Source organism: Microtus ochrogaster, linkage group LG4 (assembly GCF_000317375.1).
Source record: "Microtus ochrogaster isolate Prairie Vole_2 linkage group LG4, MicOch1.0, whole genome shotgun sequence".
NCBI classification, from domain to species: Eukaryota; Metazoa; Chordata; class Mammalia; order Rodentia; family Cricetidae; genus Microtus; species Microtus ochrogaster.
The window spans coordinates 39,827,785-39,844,909 of NC_022030.1; the positions used below are offsets into that span (position 1 = coordinate 39,827,785).

The window sequence follows — 17,125 nt, forward strand, 5'->3', positions numbered from 1 at the left end:
GGATGGAAATAGAAAATACTATCCTGAGTGAGGTAACCCAGACCCAAAAAGATGAACATGGGATGTACTCACTCATAATTGGTTTCTAGCCTCAACCTTACTTTAGACTTCTGTATTCATTATGCAACAGTATTTCTGGTGCTCCTTCATACTAGCACTTAAATCATTTCACTTCTCCCTAACCCACTGTGTCTGTCTTCATCCATGTCCCTTGTCATTTGCGGAGCTCTTGGTAGAGCCTCTCATCTATTTCTTTCTATTCATTCTGTTTCTCACTGCAGTCTATGTCCTGAACCATTAACCATTGCATTCCCTGTTTAAAAGCCTTCAACTATTTTTTTTCTGAAAGAAATAACAGATTCCTTAGTATTGTGTAAAGAATTTACAGCATGCCAAACATTACTACCCACATTGAAATATAAAATCAAAACTTGCTAAAGATTTTGACTGATGTTATATGCTACATGTTATTTTATGTTGATATTATATGCTAAAATGTTAATTTTTATTATCTATAGCTGTGTAAGGTTAGAGTGACATTTTTGCAGGAAAGAAATCAATGCAATTGTTGTAAAGGATTGATTTGTTTTTCTGTGGGCAGGACTCATTGGCCCCTCTATTAGCAGCCGTAGTTTACCTTGGATATGAAGAGTTGGCCAAATAGACCAGCCAAACTAAAGACACTCAGCCAGCTTTGCAGAATTAAAAAGCCTGGAGGGCTCCTTAGGAACACATCGCACTGTTCTGAAAGGACTTATGGTGCTCTTTTTTCCAAAGTTTCTCAGAATTGTACTTCAAGGACAATATGTACCGTAACCCGTTCTGAAGTTAATGTTCAAGTACTTCCCATATAATTCCTTCTGTTCTCAGCACTTATAAAGATTTTCTCGTGTGTTTGTGTGTGTGTATTGTTTGAATGTCTTTATATTTTTTAAATGTAATACTAAATAACTAATTATATCAACTATAACTAAAGTAAATAATTATATTTCTAGTTATATCACCAATAATAAGCATTTGGTAAGAAAGATGTATTAACATACTTGAAAGTATAAAATAAAGGAGACTAACCATCTGGCTTTACAAAATTTGCTTCACTTTATTCACAGGGCAGTGGAAATGCTAGGGTCATCATTTCATCCAGTCAGTTAGTTACTAAGCAGCTACTGCTTGTTACATTGTTTCAGTAGGTGGAATTGAAGGATAAAATATCAATTCCCTCCTTTGCAGTGTATCTGGTAGATTTTAGAATGGGGTACAATGTTGGTGCAGCCAAGAGGGTTTACTCTGTGTGACTGTGTGCAGAGTACCCACAGGGAAACATGGCCATGACATAACAATTTAAAGCACAACAGAGCTTTTCCATGGAGGAAAGAGAAAGCCAAACATGGGCATAGCAGATTTCAGGAAAACAAGAGGCTGAGGCGAAGTCACCTGAGTGTCCAATGGCATAATTTGGAAGTAAATCTATAAGAAAAGTCAAGAATTTTGAGTAAATTTGGACTTCAGGATTTACTATATGGTCATAAATAATAGACTGTTTTTTCAACACACATGAAGCTTGGGTCCACTCTCTTTCATCCCAAGAACTAGGAGCGGTGGTACCGGCATGCAATCATCACTCTTAGGAGGTAAGTGCACAGGGTTCCAAGGCCAGACAAAGACATATGAGATGTGTCCAGACCAAACCAAACCAAACAAAACAAGTACAAGGTTGGCCTAGTACTCCAGAAAAAAAGAGAGAAATTGAATGGGAGAAACTTTAATGCATGTTGAATATGTTGTTTAGGCATCTTTTAATTTGAAATAATAAAATATAATTTCTTTGTATTCTGTAGAATTTTAACCTTTAATAGTAGATTCTTCTCACCAGCCCTAAGGTAAAGTCTCAAACTAACAGCTTTCCCCAGTCAGTTGCTCCACAGATCCTCCATGTTCAACTGAGGCTAAATTTCCAGGCTAGCCATTATCCCTGTATGAACCTGGCATCTAGGGATCCAAATTCTGTTCTCTTCCTGGGCAGCCGAACCACTTCTCTAGAGCAATGTTCATGTCTGAGATTAGTTGATATACAATTAATGCCTTGAGTGCCAAGGTTCAGAGTAGATAAGTACAGTATTACAAATATGCTAAGATTACACCTCACCTATATTCAATTCTTGTATTTTAAATCGGAAGACCTGCTTGTTTACTCATATATGGACTCGACAGCATGTGTGACCCCAGAAAAAGAAATGATACTCTAACTCCTGGAACTGGAGACTCTTCAGCTTTACTCAAAAGAACTAGAAATGAAATTCATACCCCATTTTTCCTGTCAATAATCCTAACCTTCCACACAATATGCAGTTTTCAATAGTGCAATGAATTTACCACCAGAGGAAGAGGAAGGCAGAGATGATAGTTTAATCTATGATAAGAGCCTGCATGTTTTCAAACACTGATGTTTGTTGTCCATGTCAAGTGTAGACAATTTCACTAGTAAAATAATGGAAAAGAAAAAGAATATTAAAAACTGCCTGGTCTTTGCTCTCTAAAGCTCAGGGATATTTTATCATTTCAAACAATTAATTTCAAGAATATCACTCTTGACCTTAGCATAATTTGATTTATCTACTTTCCTGTATTTATCATTGACATTAAAAGAACCATCGCTTAACTTTATTACTATTGACAAACACAAGCATTTAAACAAGAAGTTCGTTTGCAATTGTTAAGGAAATGCAGAATTTACTATTCCATCTTTGTTATGGAGTGCTGTCATCCACTCCATCTCTGTCACAAAAATCCAGAAGGAGAACATAATTCATGACTAGGAACACCGTGGAGTATCTGTTCTCAAGCTGTTCCAATTTAAATATTTGTCATTTGAGTAAATGAGTTGATTAAGTAGCAAGATTTGTGATTTGCTCATTGTTGTGCTCATCTGCGAAGCAAACCCTTCTATACATGCAGTATTTAAGACAAAAAGCAAAAGAGACGAAGCTATTGTTTTTTGTAGGCCTGGAAAAGTAAATACAGGTGATAATGCAAGTGATTTTGGTTACGTGTTATGATTTAAGAAGAACTCATTTATCAATGCTTAAACCTTAAGGAAAATGAATTCAACTAGTTGTGCTATCATATGGTCAGTGATTTCTTTGGTAGTTTCATACATGAATACAATATATTACAATAATGTCTAGAGCTTCTGTGTCTTCCATTCTCCTTTATAACTTCTTGAGTTAAATTATTGCTGTGGGATACCAATGGTTATAGGCACCAACTACTAGTGTAGGGACAACATATAAGCTATACACACACACACACACACACACACACACATTATAATTTTATATGATTTCTAGGCATTCAAATTCAGTTTCACACCCTTATGAAACAAGTACTTTACCAATGAGCCTTTTTGCCAGCCAAAGAGTTCTCAAGACAACTTCTAACCAAAGGTTTCCTTTTTGGTTCCTTGGCAGTACTAGGGATTGAAGGGAGTCCATCATGCAGGCTAGGCTTGCCCCTTTGAGATTCACCCCAAACTTCTATTAAATCTTTCTATCTTCACAAAAGTAAAAGGTGATGGAGGTGGGTCATTTGTCTATCTGTTGCTTTCATTGGTTAATTAATAAAGAAATTGCTTGGCCTTTGATAGGCCAGCCCTTAGGTGGGTGGAGTAGACAGAACAGAATGCTGGGAGAAAGAAGCTGAGTCAAGCAGTTGCCATGACTTTCCTCTCCAAGATGGATGTCCGTTAGACTCGTTGCGGTAAGCCACACTCAAGTGGCAATGCAGATATTAAAAATGGGTTAGATCAATATGTAAGAGCTAGCCAATAAGAGGTTATAAATAATGAGCCAGGCAGTGTTTAAAAGAATACAGTTTCCATGTAATTATTTTGGGGCATAAGCTAGCCATGTGGGCGGCCAGGCGCCGGAAAGCAGCCTGCTGCTCTCCTCACAACAAAAAGATGAACCCTTCTTTCTCCCCAAGTGTTTGAATTTCACCCATGTTTAGAAGTAAATTGGTTGTTCAGAAATTTATAGATATTAGAGTTCACCTTTAGAATTTAGCTTTGACAATTAAGACATTTTCATATCTACTAATTTCCAAATAATATTGTTATTAAACATACTATCAAGACATTTTCATAGCTAGTGTCCTGCAAGTTTTGTAGATCATTGTTCATTTATTAAAACATCAAATTTTATTTTACTTTTGAGACTGTTTAATTAGAAATATTTAAAAATATATATTAAAATAAATTATAAGTCAAAATTATTAGATATACATAACTAGGAAATAAATGAATGAAGGCTGTTAATTGATGATGAATTCATGGTTGGCTAATATCTGAATCATGTCATAATCCAAAAAATATACAGTCTCATGGTGATACACAGATTTGATAAATTTTCTTAGTAAATTACAGAGTATTTGATTACTTTTCCAATGATAGAAGTTGAGTTGAAGAAAAACCATACTACTCAAAGAGGAATAGATGGCTAAAACTTCTTTGTAATTAAACGATTTAGATGGTCCTGATACAAGTGAGAAGGTGGCTCTGCTCTGCGGGTTAATGACACCATGATGCTCACCAATTCTGGAGGTTAACATACTTTACAGTCACCAGCGCAGCTGTTCATGAACACAGCCTTTGGGGCTAACAACACTGTAATACAGGTCAACACCACAATCTCAGTGCCGTGCCAAAACATTCTTGTCCATTTGGCATCTCAAACAGATATTCCCAACCAAAAATAGGCATTTAACAGCCTGCATTACTGGGCTTCTTTATTGCTTGGTCTTCTTAAGGGACTTTGCTATTTGTCTGAAGACCAGGGAAGGTGCAGGAAAAGGGCAACTAGGACAAGTGGCAGAAAACACTCAACCAGAATTTAATAGCCTTGCATTCACTTGTCTGCAGGACAGACTAGGGCATCTTCATGAAGTGCTTCTGAATTATAGTGAGAGAGGAAACTAAATACTCTAGGGTCTGGGTGCTAGGAAGACTAAGTGTGATCGTTTTAAGTAGCAATTACATTTTGAACTTCAAAATATTTTTAAAACTGTGTTAAAAATATCATATAAGGTAGGAGGCATATAGGTAGAATTTTTTGTTCCTGTTTTCAGAAGCGGTTATATTCTGGGAATGGAAGATGAATAGACATATCGGGAGTAGTATAAACTATACATGACTACATTCTTCTGTCTTTGTAATTGACAACTAAACCTTCTTTTCAAAATCACTTTTTAAAGCAATACCTTAATATTCCTATCTGAAAAAAAAGACACTTTTCTGAAGTTGGTATAAATAAGTCAAGATAAATTTGACAACTGGCTTGGTTGAAAATCAGAAGCCTAATTTTCATATTCTCAGGACTAGTATGCATATACAAACAAGATTTCTTTTTTCCTTAATCCCTTTCAAACCCAAAATGACTTATCTTTTTTTTTTTTCAATTGGATTCTATCCCAAAGTATATTTGGTAGAATATTATGAACAAAAGTGTAGCACTTTAGAATTCATGCATCCTAAATATTGATTTTATGTTATTTGTTCTGGCACGAATATAAATAATAAATGCATCAATATTTATTAATGAAATAATTTTTGTATGAATCTGGTTGTTTAAAACATAGTTTAAATATTGTACAAGACACATAGGGATGGGAAATAATGAACTTACATTTCATAAGGCATTCTAATTATGATAAACATTGTAATAATACAATACTCACTGAAAAACTAACCAACTCTCACAGTATATGGTTAGAAAGAATTTTTACTAAGAAAATAAAGATTTCCTTCCTTGAATTGGCATTCGAGGTTTTTTAAGACAACTTCTTCTTACACTCTAAAAGTAATGCACTAAAATATATATCAAGTATTTAAGAATGGAATATACATTTCTTAATCTCAAGTTTACAAACATTAAAACATATGTGGGAAATGGAAATTGCTGTTCATGATCTCATAAGTATACATATTAGAGATTGTGACTGTGTATTTATGGGTCACATGATGAAAATATTTTAGGGGGAAAACTGTACATTGCTGTATTTGCTTTCATAATGGAAATGTGAGTGTGGCATGAAAACTCGGAGGCTTCATGAAGATGCATTTTTTCCCTTCTAGAAACAGGAGTCTGAAAAGGGTCAGGTGCACTTTGCCAAACATTATAGAGTTAGGTGGCACAATTTGGAACAACCTAAGTGTTCAGAGGAATTTTTTCAAGCTTGTATCCTGATATTCATTATTCTTCAATTTATCTCTCTCTTTCACCTTAGCATGGAATCACTGCGAAATAGGAAAAGAATCCTCTTAGCATTCATTTCAGATCATTCCTCTTCAACCGTACACAGAGATGTTCTACCATTCTTGATTTTATAAATACAGTGAAGTATAGGCTATGCTAACAAAGATACTGTTTACTGTGGAAGAATTATACATAGCTAGCTATAAAGTTAGTGTAACCATTCTTCTGTGGGATAAAGCATAAATTATACATGGTGGTATCGGTATCTGGTTATTGAAAAAAACTTGTAACAAAAAATATTGGCTGAAATGAAATGGGTTCTATCTCTAACATGCTCACTGGTCTCTTCTGGGTACTTGTACTGTGGGCAGCTAGATGTCTGTCCCAGGTTCACAGAATCATTTGAAGCTTTATTTTTTGTGTTTGTCAGTCATTTTTTGCCTAAGGAGAATATAAATCTTTAAAGTCTGTTTTCTTTCTAAGTTCAGTCTGTTTAGATGTGAACTTTACATGTTCTCTGTTTGGGTATAAGAGTTTTGCATCCTGTATGTCTTCTACATGAATTCTACATTTGTATTATACATTTTATTGTGGCACAATTCAGGTAATAAGTTTCAAATGGAAGCCTCAAAACCCACAAAATATACTTTATGAACATGGTTTTAGATTAAGCTTGAATGGGCTCCCTTACTGATTAGAAGTAGCAATGCTATAAGCCACTTGTGGTTGCTGGGAAGAGACATGCATGGATCCCCTGGGAAAGGGAATTACACAAGATCTCTTGAGAGAATTGGGAATGTGAAGAGGCAAAAAAGGAAATTCAGAAAGGGAGGAGGAGAACATGAAAAAAAAATGGATGATTGAGATTGGAGAGAGAGAGAGAGAGAGAGAGAGAGAGAGAGAGAGAGAGAGAGAGAGAGAGGATATCTTGATTGAGGGAGCCACTATGGAAATGAGAATGACCCCACCTAAGACTCTAAGCAATAGTGGAGAGGTTCCCTGAAGTCAGATTGATGAATATATTTTAAAAATCACCAGGAACTGATGGAAGTAGATGCAGAGATCTACAGCTAAACACTGAATTGAGCTTCCAGAGACCAGCCTAAGAGAGGAAGGAGTGAGAATATGAGCACAGGGGTCAAGACCATGATGGAGATATCCACAGAAACAGTTGATCTGAGCTAGTGGAATCTCACTGACTCCAGATTGGCAGCGAGGAAACCAGCAAAGGATCAGAATAGGTCCACTGAATGTAGATGACAGTTGTGTGGCTTGGGCAGTCTGTGGGGCAGCCAGCAGTGTGACAGGGATTTTTAGAGGGACACTTTGGCCAACCTAGATATAGGGTGTTCCTTGGTCCTGCCTCAAGTGATCTGTCAGACTTTGTTGACTCCATTTGGTAAAGCCTTTTGGTTCCTGAGAAGTGGATGGGGGTGGGGTGTGGGAAGGTGAGAGAAGTGGGAGGAGGGTAAGGAGTGGGAACTGGGAGAGGTATGTAAAATGAGAAAGTATTGTTTTTAAAAAGTAAATTTTAAAAAATGAAAAAGATATTAAACAAAAAAGAGTGCAATGTTATTAGAGACAATGAGGAAATGGGGTATGAGCTTGAAAAATAGAAAGGTAGTAGTGGCTAAGTCATTGACAGCTAATAATGTGACAGATAATTTATCCTATTTATGCCCTCTTCTAATAAATATCTTTGTGAAATACAGAATAAATGAGAATATAATTTAAGAATTAAAAACTACTTTATTCTGGTTGCTATATTGTTGCATGTTTCATCCAACTCCATCTGCCATGTTAAATACATGATTTGGGTGCTCACGAAATAGTAACAGAGTATACTACAGAAGTCCAATAACGAAGTTATATTTATGACATTCTAATTATAGAATACTGACTCAAAGAAAATTAATGATGTGAATGATTCCTGAGAAAAGGTACAAAGTATATAGTTTATATCCTAACCTGATTCATAAAAATGTCTCCATCTGTGATTGTCTACATTTTCTGTTAAAATTTTTAAATGAAAAAAATATATTAAAAATGTCTCCACCATAACTGTGATCTGTTCAGTTTTGAGTAATAGTAACAATAATGTTATTATTATTTTTGCGTAAAAATATGGGAACTGGCAAAGAAAGTTTTAAAGTAATGCTCTGCTTGCTTCACTACCATGCATTAAAAAATGTTATCATGAACTGTGTCCCCAAATTGTTCATTGCTAGCTCTTGATGGTATCATCATGGAAGTTTGGGCTGTGCGTCTGAACGACCAATGATGTCCACAGGAGTTAGGAGTCACAAGTATATAACATAAAGATAAAGATGAAAATCTCTTCAGTTTGAAGGAGAAAATGGAGAAAAATGGCTCTTAAAAATAGTTTGAGAATTTTATAATATATAAATCAAACCCTATTTCTTATAATTCTATAATTTTCAAAACATAGTCAATATAGTTTCAATGTAATCATGAATCTGTGAGATAATTTTAATAAAATTGGTTAGATGTTTTCTTAGAATTTATCTTGTTTTAGATAATGAGCATCATTAAAGAAAAGTTTATCCATATTCTAAATGACTAATATTAATAAACCTAAATATTCATGAAATATAAATAAAACCTTATATGTAGTATGTGATGATTACCTGCAGATGTTAAACTCATGAAAAAATTCCAAAAAAATAATGAATTCCAATTTCAATACATTCTCTATAAAACTATATCCTAGACTATGATAATTTAGGTTTCTCTTCATATAAATGTTAGGCAACCCTGCATGATATATTATCATCATCAAAATATATTACATGCATACCCTTGGTTGGTATTTATTAGTTAAGTCTACCTTTGGTATTATCTGGTGATTGTATTCTTGTAATTTTCTCATCAAGATAATTTTTACGTTTGGGCAGTAATTGATAAGCATCCAAGGTTTTGTCATGTCATTGCTAATCCTCTGTTTTACCAATCATAATCAATCATGTTCATTAAAAAACCAGCCCACCATGGTTTTCGTGAGAAAAAACAAACACTTTCTTCTTTAAGTATTTTATTTCTTAAGTCTTTCATTATAGCAACAAAGAGAAAATTGATGTAGATTTGATCTTAGAATTCTTAACAACTAGAAATTAGAAAAGTAAAATTGCTGCATATGCCTAATGTCTGTGATACTCTGATATGGTAGCCTTAACAGAGTGAGAAATTGCCTTTAATATATTAGTTCATCACATCATGTTGCAACTCTCATAGAACCAAATAGAAAAAACATTTCAAAAGCATTATTGTATTTTATATGCAAGTTTACAAGAATTTGCATCATTCATGTATTATGTGTAAAAGTGATAATTAGTTACAATAAATAATATTAACTCAGATTTAAAATATGTTGTATTATGGAGCGGCGGGCTATGTCCCTGGCACCAGGCCACCCACATGGCTTATGCCCCAAAATAATTACACAGAAACTGTATTCTTTTAAACACAGCCTGGCCCATTAGTTCCAGCCTCTTATTGGCTAGCTCTTACATATTGATCTAACCCATTTCTAATATTCTGTGTAGCACCATGAGCTGGCTTACTAGGAAAGATCTTAACCTGCATCTGTCTAAAGTGGGAGAATCATGGCGACTCACTGACTCAGCTTTCTTTCTCCCAGCATTCTGTTCTGTTTACTCCACCCACCTAAAGGTTGGCCTATCAAATGGGCCTAGGCAGTTTCTTTATTAATTAACCAATGAAAGCAACAGATTAGAAAGAAATCACTCCCACATCAAAAAAAAATACTTGATGGATCAGTCTGTTTTAATTATTATCATTTCTTATATTCAAATTTACTTTTAATTTTCTGGACAAATGAATTGACTCTTAGGCCCTGTTAGCATGACCTTCCAAATCCATGATTGCTTCATCATTCTGGCCTGGTTCAGGCTTGTTGGGTACACTTCTTGCCTCAGATCCCCAAATAGGAAATTTCCATAAATCCAGCTTTATTTCAGTTTGATAAGACCACAGTCTGGATGCTGCATCCTGGGGAAATAATCAGCTTTCAGGGCTTGGGCAATCTCTCTTTTCTCTACAGGAGCCCCCTGCACCAGAGTTTGTTAGGCAGTTTCCTACTTATTTTCTCTGTCCCACGCTGTGCTGCTCATGCCCCATCATGGCTTTCGTCCCCTTCCAGGATTCAGAAACTTTAAGTTCTGTCATTGCCTCCACACAACATAACTTCATTGTTGTTCCTGTAATCAACACATCTTCATAATGACTGTGACCTACTAAGGGTCTTGGTGATTTTTTGTTCCTGCTTCTCTTCCTAAAGAGTAGATTCTAATGCACTCAAAGGACAGGCTCATTCATTTGCAAAGTGAGACAAAACAAGACCAAAATGTAATTTTTAAAAGGGAGGAATCAATGTTTCTTGTACCCTATGAGTAACTTGCATATTATCTTAGAAGAGAATAAAATTATTACATCAGCATAGATTTCCAGTACAGGAAAAAAACTGAGGGAAATTATTACTGTAAGTTTTTTTTTCTTTAATTTTTTTGATGAACAAAACACACACACACACACACACACACGTGTGCACACACGTTTCAGTAAGAATTTATGTCAAAAGAAAACTGCAAATACTACCTCAGACATTACAGAATGTAGTATAACATTATAATTAGGTAGATATTTATACATGAACCCATGAAATAAATGCTCTATGTTTAAAGAAACAAAGACACAAAATTAAGAAAGTATTATACCTCTTTTGAGCTGGATGATTTTTTCTTACTTCTAAGCTTTCATACATGACATTTAAATGATGAAATAACCATTGTGAGAATGCATCTTCTCTATTGCTTTTGTTGGTCATTTTCTTTATTAATTTTCAATAATCACTTTCTAATAAAAATATTCCTCATACAATAATTACATAATAGAACTTTTTGGAAATAAGCAACTGAATGGAAAAATGGAGCTGAAAGAAGAGGTAAAATGTATTCTAAGAGAGCAAAGACAAGTTTGTAATGACCTATGATGTGCCAATTGCATTTACATACTGTTCTCTGAATTAAACAAAATAAACCCTTAAGCTTTTTTTAATTGAAGAAGCTCAGGTCAGGCTAATAATATGACACTGTCATGTAACTAATAGGTAACTCTTTAAGCAATTACCTTTCCTACCTCTGTTTTGGTGGGTCTGATAGTAATACAGAATCTAAATTTATATGAGAACTATTGGGTCACATGATCTTTATGAACTCATGCAGAAAATCTCTTTGGACTCTGAATGTTTCTTTAAAAGACTCTTATTTTGTAAGCATCAATAAAATACATATATAAAGACCTTTAGGAAGGGTTTGGAAAAATATCTTTTCTTATTGTTATTGTTCTTACTTTTGGGATTTTGTTACTTTTTAAAAATTAAAAAAAATATAATCTTAATTGAAATAGAATCTCATCATGTTTACTTTCCCATGTTTTCAGCAAATTTCTATTTGTCTTTAGAAACTTAACATAACTACTGTGTATGTTCTTGCTTAGCTAATAATTTTTTCATAAGGATAGCATTGAAAGTATGGCTTTAAAGTAAGAGAGTAATTATCATAATCTTTGCTTATGAAATAGAACTAATACTATGTAGCAGGCTTTCTATTGGATCCCCAACCAGTTCGCAAATTATTATTAGTTATGAATGCTCGGCCTTATCTTATGCTTGTCTCACTAACTCTAATAATTTAAACTGACCTCTTTCTCTTCATCTAAGCTTTGCATCAGGACTTTTTATCATTATTCATTCTCTATATTCTACTCCAGGCAAGACCCTCTCTCCCTTCGTTTATCCTCTCTTGAATCCAGCCCCCTCCCCCATTTTATTCTTTCTGTGCAGCAGCCCCGCCTATCCCTCTACTGCACAGCTATTATAGGTTCAGCTTTTTATTAAGCCAATCAAGTGCCTTCAATATGCAAGGTAAAACAAATGCAACACATCTTTGTATAATTAAACAAATGTAGCATAAATAAATACAACACATTTTTACCTAGTTAAACAAATGCAGCATAAACAAATGCAATGTATCTTTATAGAGTTAAAGTAATATTCCATAACAATACTGTGATATGGTAAGTAGATTTTAATTACATAAACTATGTTAAATGTATAAAATACACAATTAAAACAAGTAATACCATGATTAAGAACAATAAAGGTGCACAGAAGCTGGTTATTTGTATAATAATATTAATGAGAACTATTCTGATTTCTGGTCTACACATCCCTAGTCCAATGGATGCTGATTTTGTACTCTTGCCTGTTCTCACAGACATTCATTTGATGCCTACTTGCTATGTTTGGATTAAAAATTAGGAGCATCATCAGCAACTTCTATTCTCCTTGAAGATTAAAGACAGTATTTGTTCCTTGTAAACTAATTAAGCCTTTTGTTTTGTGTTGCATAGCCCAATGTTTAGACAGATTCTAAAGTGTATCTTGGCATCTTGTCAAGTCATAGCCACACACTTTGGCTCTCCTCTTTCTGGAGTTGCTCACCCTTTTCATTGGAAAACAACAGCAGACGACTCTCCCAAGCAGTCACCTCTGACGCTGAATCCTCCACAGCCCTTTCCCATATGCTGTACAGCAGAGGCAGCTGTTGGCAGACATCATTTCGTGCAAGCCTATTTTCCTCTTTTAAATTTTGAGTGGAGAAAATCACATTTATAAAAGACCTCAGACATGAAACTGTCACTCTCAATTGTACACTGAAATGGTACCAAGCAGTTTTCTTGTCTAAACATTGGAGATGCATAGTGATTGCTTTCGAAATAGAAGAAAACGGGTTTTATACAAGCAATGTGTTATAGTTTACATGTGGAGTGTTCCCACAGGCTTGTCTGTTTGAACACTAGGTTCCCAGCTGGCCACACTGCTTTGGTAAGCTGTTAGGGCCCGAGGAGTTTGAGCTCAGCTGGAGAACGTGGGTATCTTTTGAAGGTGAGAGTCTGCCCTAGTCTGATGTTCATTTTCTCTGACTCTTGATCCTAGAGATATAACAAATGACCCTGCAAGCTTCTGCCCCATGGGTGGAGCCCTGGCCACCATGTCTCCCCTACCATGAAGGACTGTACTTCCTTAATCCTTGAATAGAACTGAATCTTTCCATCCTTAAATTGCTTCTGTCACAGTGATAATAGCTAATACAATAAGCAATAAAGGCAATTCACTGAAGTAATGGTAATGTGTATTTAGAAAACAATAAAACTAATTCAGGAGAATGTTCTGCTATGAGCTAAGCCTTTTTCTTTAACTATATGCATATGTTTATGCTTATATTTAAAGAAATGTATGTATATTGCCTGAGAGTGTATCTGTGCCCAACATTAGTGCAGAACCCAAAAAGGCCAGAAGTGGTTGTCAGATCTCCTGGTATTGATGTTTGTAGATGGTTATGCGCCATCATGGGGATTTGGGAAGGGAACCAAGATCTCTGGTAGAGCAGCCTGTGCTCCTAAGCAACAATCATCACCTAACTGTAGTTGTTTATTTATTTGTGTTTGGGGGGGTTGGGGCCACCCTGGTCCCAAATATTTATTTACATGGACACTTATTCTTACCTATGAAGTCCCAGCCTTAGCTGGGCTTATTCTTAGCAAGCTTTTCTAATTTAACTTAACCTGTTTCTCTTTAATTACATTTTGTTTCTGGGCTTTTTACCTTTCTTTATTCTATAAATCTTTCTTTTCCTCTTACTCTGTGACTAGCTACAAACTCTTCAAAGAAGGAATGATTTGTTTTGACTCATGACTACAGTTCTTCATCCTCCGTTCTCAATTTTTCAGCCCTCTGGGAAGGCTGTGCTTGAGAGAATATTATGGAACAGAGCTCTTTATTTCAGAATGGCCAAGAAGTAAAGACTGGGAGAGAAGAGCACAGCATCAAATACTCTTCCGTGGAATGCCTCAGTGACCACTTCTCACCAAGTCCCATCTCTGGAGGTTGCTACCCACCTTTCTGTAGCCTACCTATAAATAAGTTAAACAATAGATGAGACAAAAAAGCTCATGATCCGATCACCTCCCAAAAACCTGACCAGTATACACTGCTTCATTCAGTAACAACATTTCAATACATAAGCCCAAGTGTTTCACTTCTCATAATAAACATAGAATTTAGAGCTCTTAATATATCAATAGCGGAAGTGATGACTCTGAACCACAGAGGAATTGTACAATCCATTCAAACTTACCATTCAATTATCTGCTATCAGTGATTTTCAGCTTGGACTGTCCTAATGAAATAATATATAAGTAGCTAAGGTTAAAAGCATGTGATTAAATATCAACAAAATTTTCTATATTCTGATATCTCTCTCTTTGGCTTGTAATGATCTTCTTGTGTCTTCACAAGATAAGAGTCACACCAAAATCTGTAAGATTACAGAGGACATATGTAGTCTTTAAACTGCATTATTCTAACTAGCTTATTTCTGTGGAAATAAAAATATCAGTCAGAATATATAAAAATAAGAGATAATAACAGAACTTCAATTGTACATTTTCCTTTTGCGCTAAGTCATATGAATGTCTAAACCAATTTTTATCACAAGTTCTATAATTTTATTAAATATAAAGTTTATTTCCAATTATTGTCACCACTTTTGTATATATACAATGTTTCTAACCACATTATATTTGATTCCTTGATTTACTTGAGCCTAATGTGCTGTAGAATATCTGTTTACTAGGCAAAGGTGTGTTACATTTGTTTATGCTGCATTTGTTTAACTGTGTAAAGATGTATTGCATTTGTTTTACTTTGCCTTCCTAATGCATCTGATTGGGCTAATAAAAAGCTGAATGGCCAAAAATTAAGCAGTAGAGAGATATGCAGGGCTGGTTGGCAGAAAGAAAAACAGAAAAATAGGAGATACCCTGGGCCAGCCAGTCAACCAGCAACCTGCCTGACAGACGTGGAGAAAGTAGGAAAGAAGAACATAGAAAATGAAAGAAAAGAAAAGCCCTGAGGCAAACGTATATGAAGAGAAACAAATTAATTATAATAGCTAGTGGAATAAGCCTAAACTAAAGCCAAGCATTCATAAGTAATAATACGTCTCCATGTCATGATTTGGGGACTGGTGGTAAAGAAAGCCTGCTACTCTAATGTATATATCTGACATGAAAATATTAATTTAATAAATACTTAATTTCAAAAAAGTTAAAATACAACTTTTAAATTGAGATTGTAAAATATAAGCTCACCTGTAATATAATAAAGTAAATTTACATATGAATATTTAATTATAGGTTATAATATTTGTAAGGCCATAAATCTTTCTAAGAATACTACAAAATCAGGGTGCTTATATTGTTAAATAAAGGTATCTATAGCTCACATTTCAATTTGTGTAATCCATTAGGGGTATCTCTAGGTAAATGAAAGAGAGCTGAGATTTTGAGCAAAGAATAATGTAATTCATGTAATTGGGAACTCACCAAGGCCAGCTGGATGGCTCTGAAAAAGCCTGGGATAAAACCGGACTCGCTGAACATAGCAGACAATGAGGACTACTGAGAACTCAAGAACAATGGCAATGGGTTTCTGATCCTACTGCATGTACTGGCTTTGTGAGAGCCTAGGCAGTTTGGATGCTCAACTTACTAGACCTGGATGGAGGTGGGGGTTCCTTCGACTTCCCACAGGGCAGGGAACCCTGATTGCTCTTTGGGCTGACCAGGGAGGGGGACTTAATTGGGGGAGGGGGAGGGAATTGGGTGGCGGGGAAAAGACAGAAATCTTTAATAAATAAATAAATTTAAAAATAAATAAATAAATAAAATGAAAAAAAAAAACAGAAAATCTTAGTGATACAGAAGCAAAGGATTGCTCCTGCACATGCCAGCATCAGAGGAAGCATTATTTCTGCATCCACCACCATGGGTGGGAGGTTCTTACCCCTCAACATCCTCTCTCCTGTCACTAGGGTTTTCTGCTTCCTACTCCTCATACTGTCACAGTCATTTCATTTCCAGTCTGTTCACCAAACTAATCACTGATGTATCTATGGATGTCCTTACTCACAGAATGCATTAGTGTTTGCGGTGATTTCTCATTGGGTCTGAGGACATAAAGCACAGCAGTAGAACAATCCCAAAGTAGTTTAACAACCAGAGAAGCTTTTAAGCAGGTATAAATAACTGGCAGGCTCCTCCATGCTTACATGAAAGTAGATCAATAAGCATGGATTTGGTTAAGATAAAACTTAAGAAAAACAAGGACATGTTTGAGAATCTGTTCTTTATTTTTCTCTAAGGTAATGTTGAGAGAAAAAAAGAACAAAAAAGAAAGGAAAACAGAAGGAAGGACAGAAGGAAGAAAAATCAAATCAGGAGGTGTATCAATTAAAAAAAACAGTTGTTTAAAGGACTTGACTTTTGAAGATAATAAAGACAGTTTTTTTTTTCTGGAGTACCCTGCAGGTACAAGAATGACATAGTTAGCCAGAAGATAGATCCATATCTATTCTTCATTTCTTTTTCTAAATACTAAGAAGGAAGGTACATTCTCATGGGTTAGCTGATTTCTCAAGGATTCAGGCCTTAATGAACTTCAGTTTCATTCACTCCCTGAACAAAGGTGTTGCAGAGCCAATGCAGGCAACAGGACAATCTGTCCAAAAGGCAACCTACGGACTGGGAGAAAATCTTTACCAACCACGCAACAGACAAAGGTCTGATCTCCAAAATATATAGAGAACTCTAGAAACTAGACTTTAAAATCTAATTAACCCAATTAAAAAATGGGGCACTGAAACGAACAGAGAATTCTCAGCAGAGGAAGTTCAAATGGCCAAAAGACACTTAAGGTCATGCTCAACCTCCTTAGC

The 17,125-nt window shown here is 35.3% G+C and overlaps 1 protein-coding gene across 4 annotated transcripts in view; it reads left to right on the forward strand.

Annotated features, from left to right (window-relative positions):
- The window catches only part of Erbb4 (erb-b2 receptor tyrosine kinase 4), a 1,055,173-nt gene that overhangs the window by 506,198 nt on the left and 531,850 nt on the right, over positions 1-17,125 (forward strand). The gene's annotated exons all lie outside the window — the stretch shown is intronic.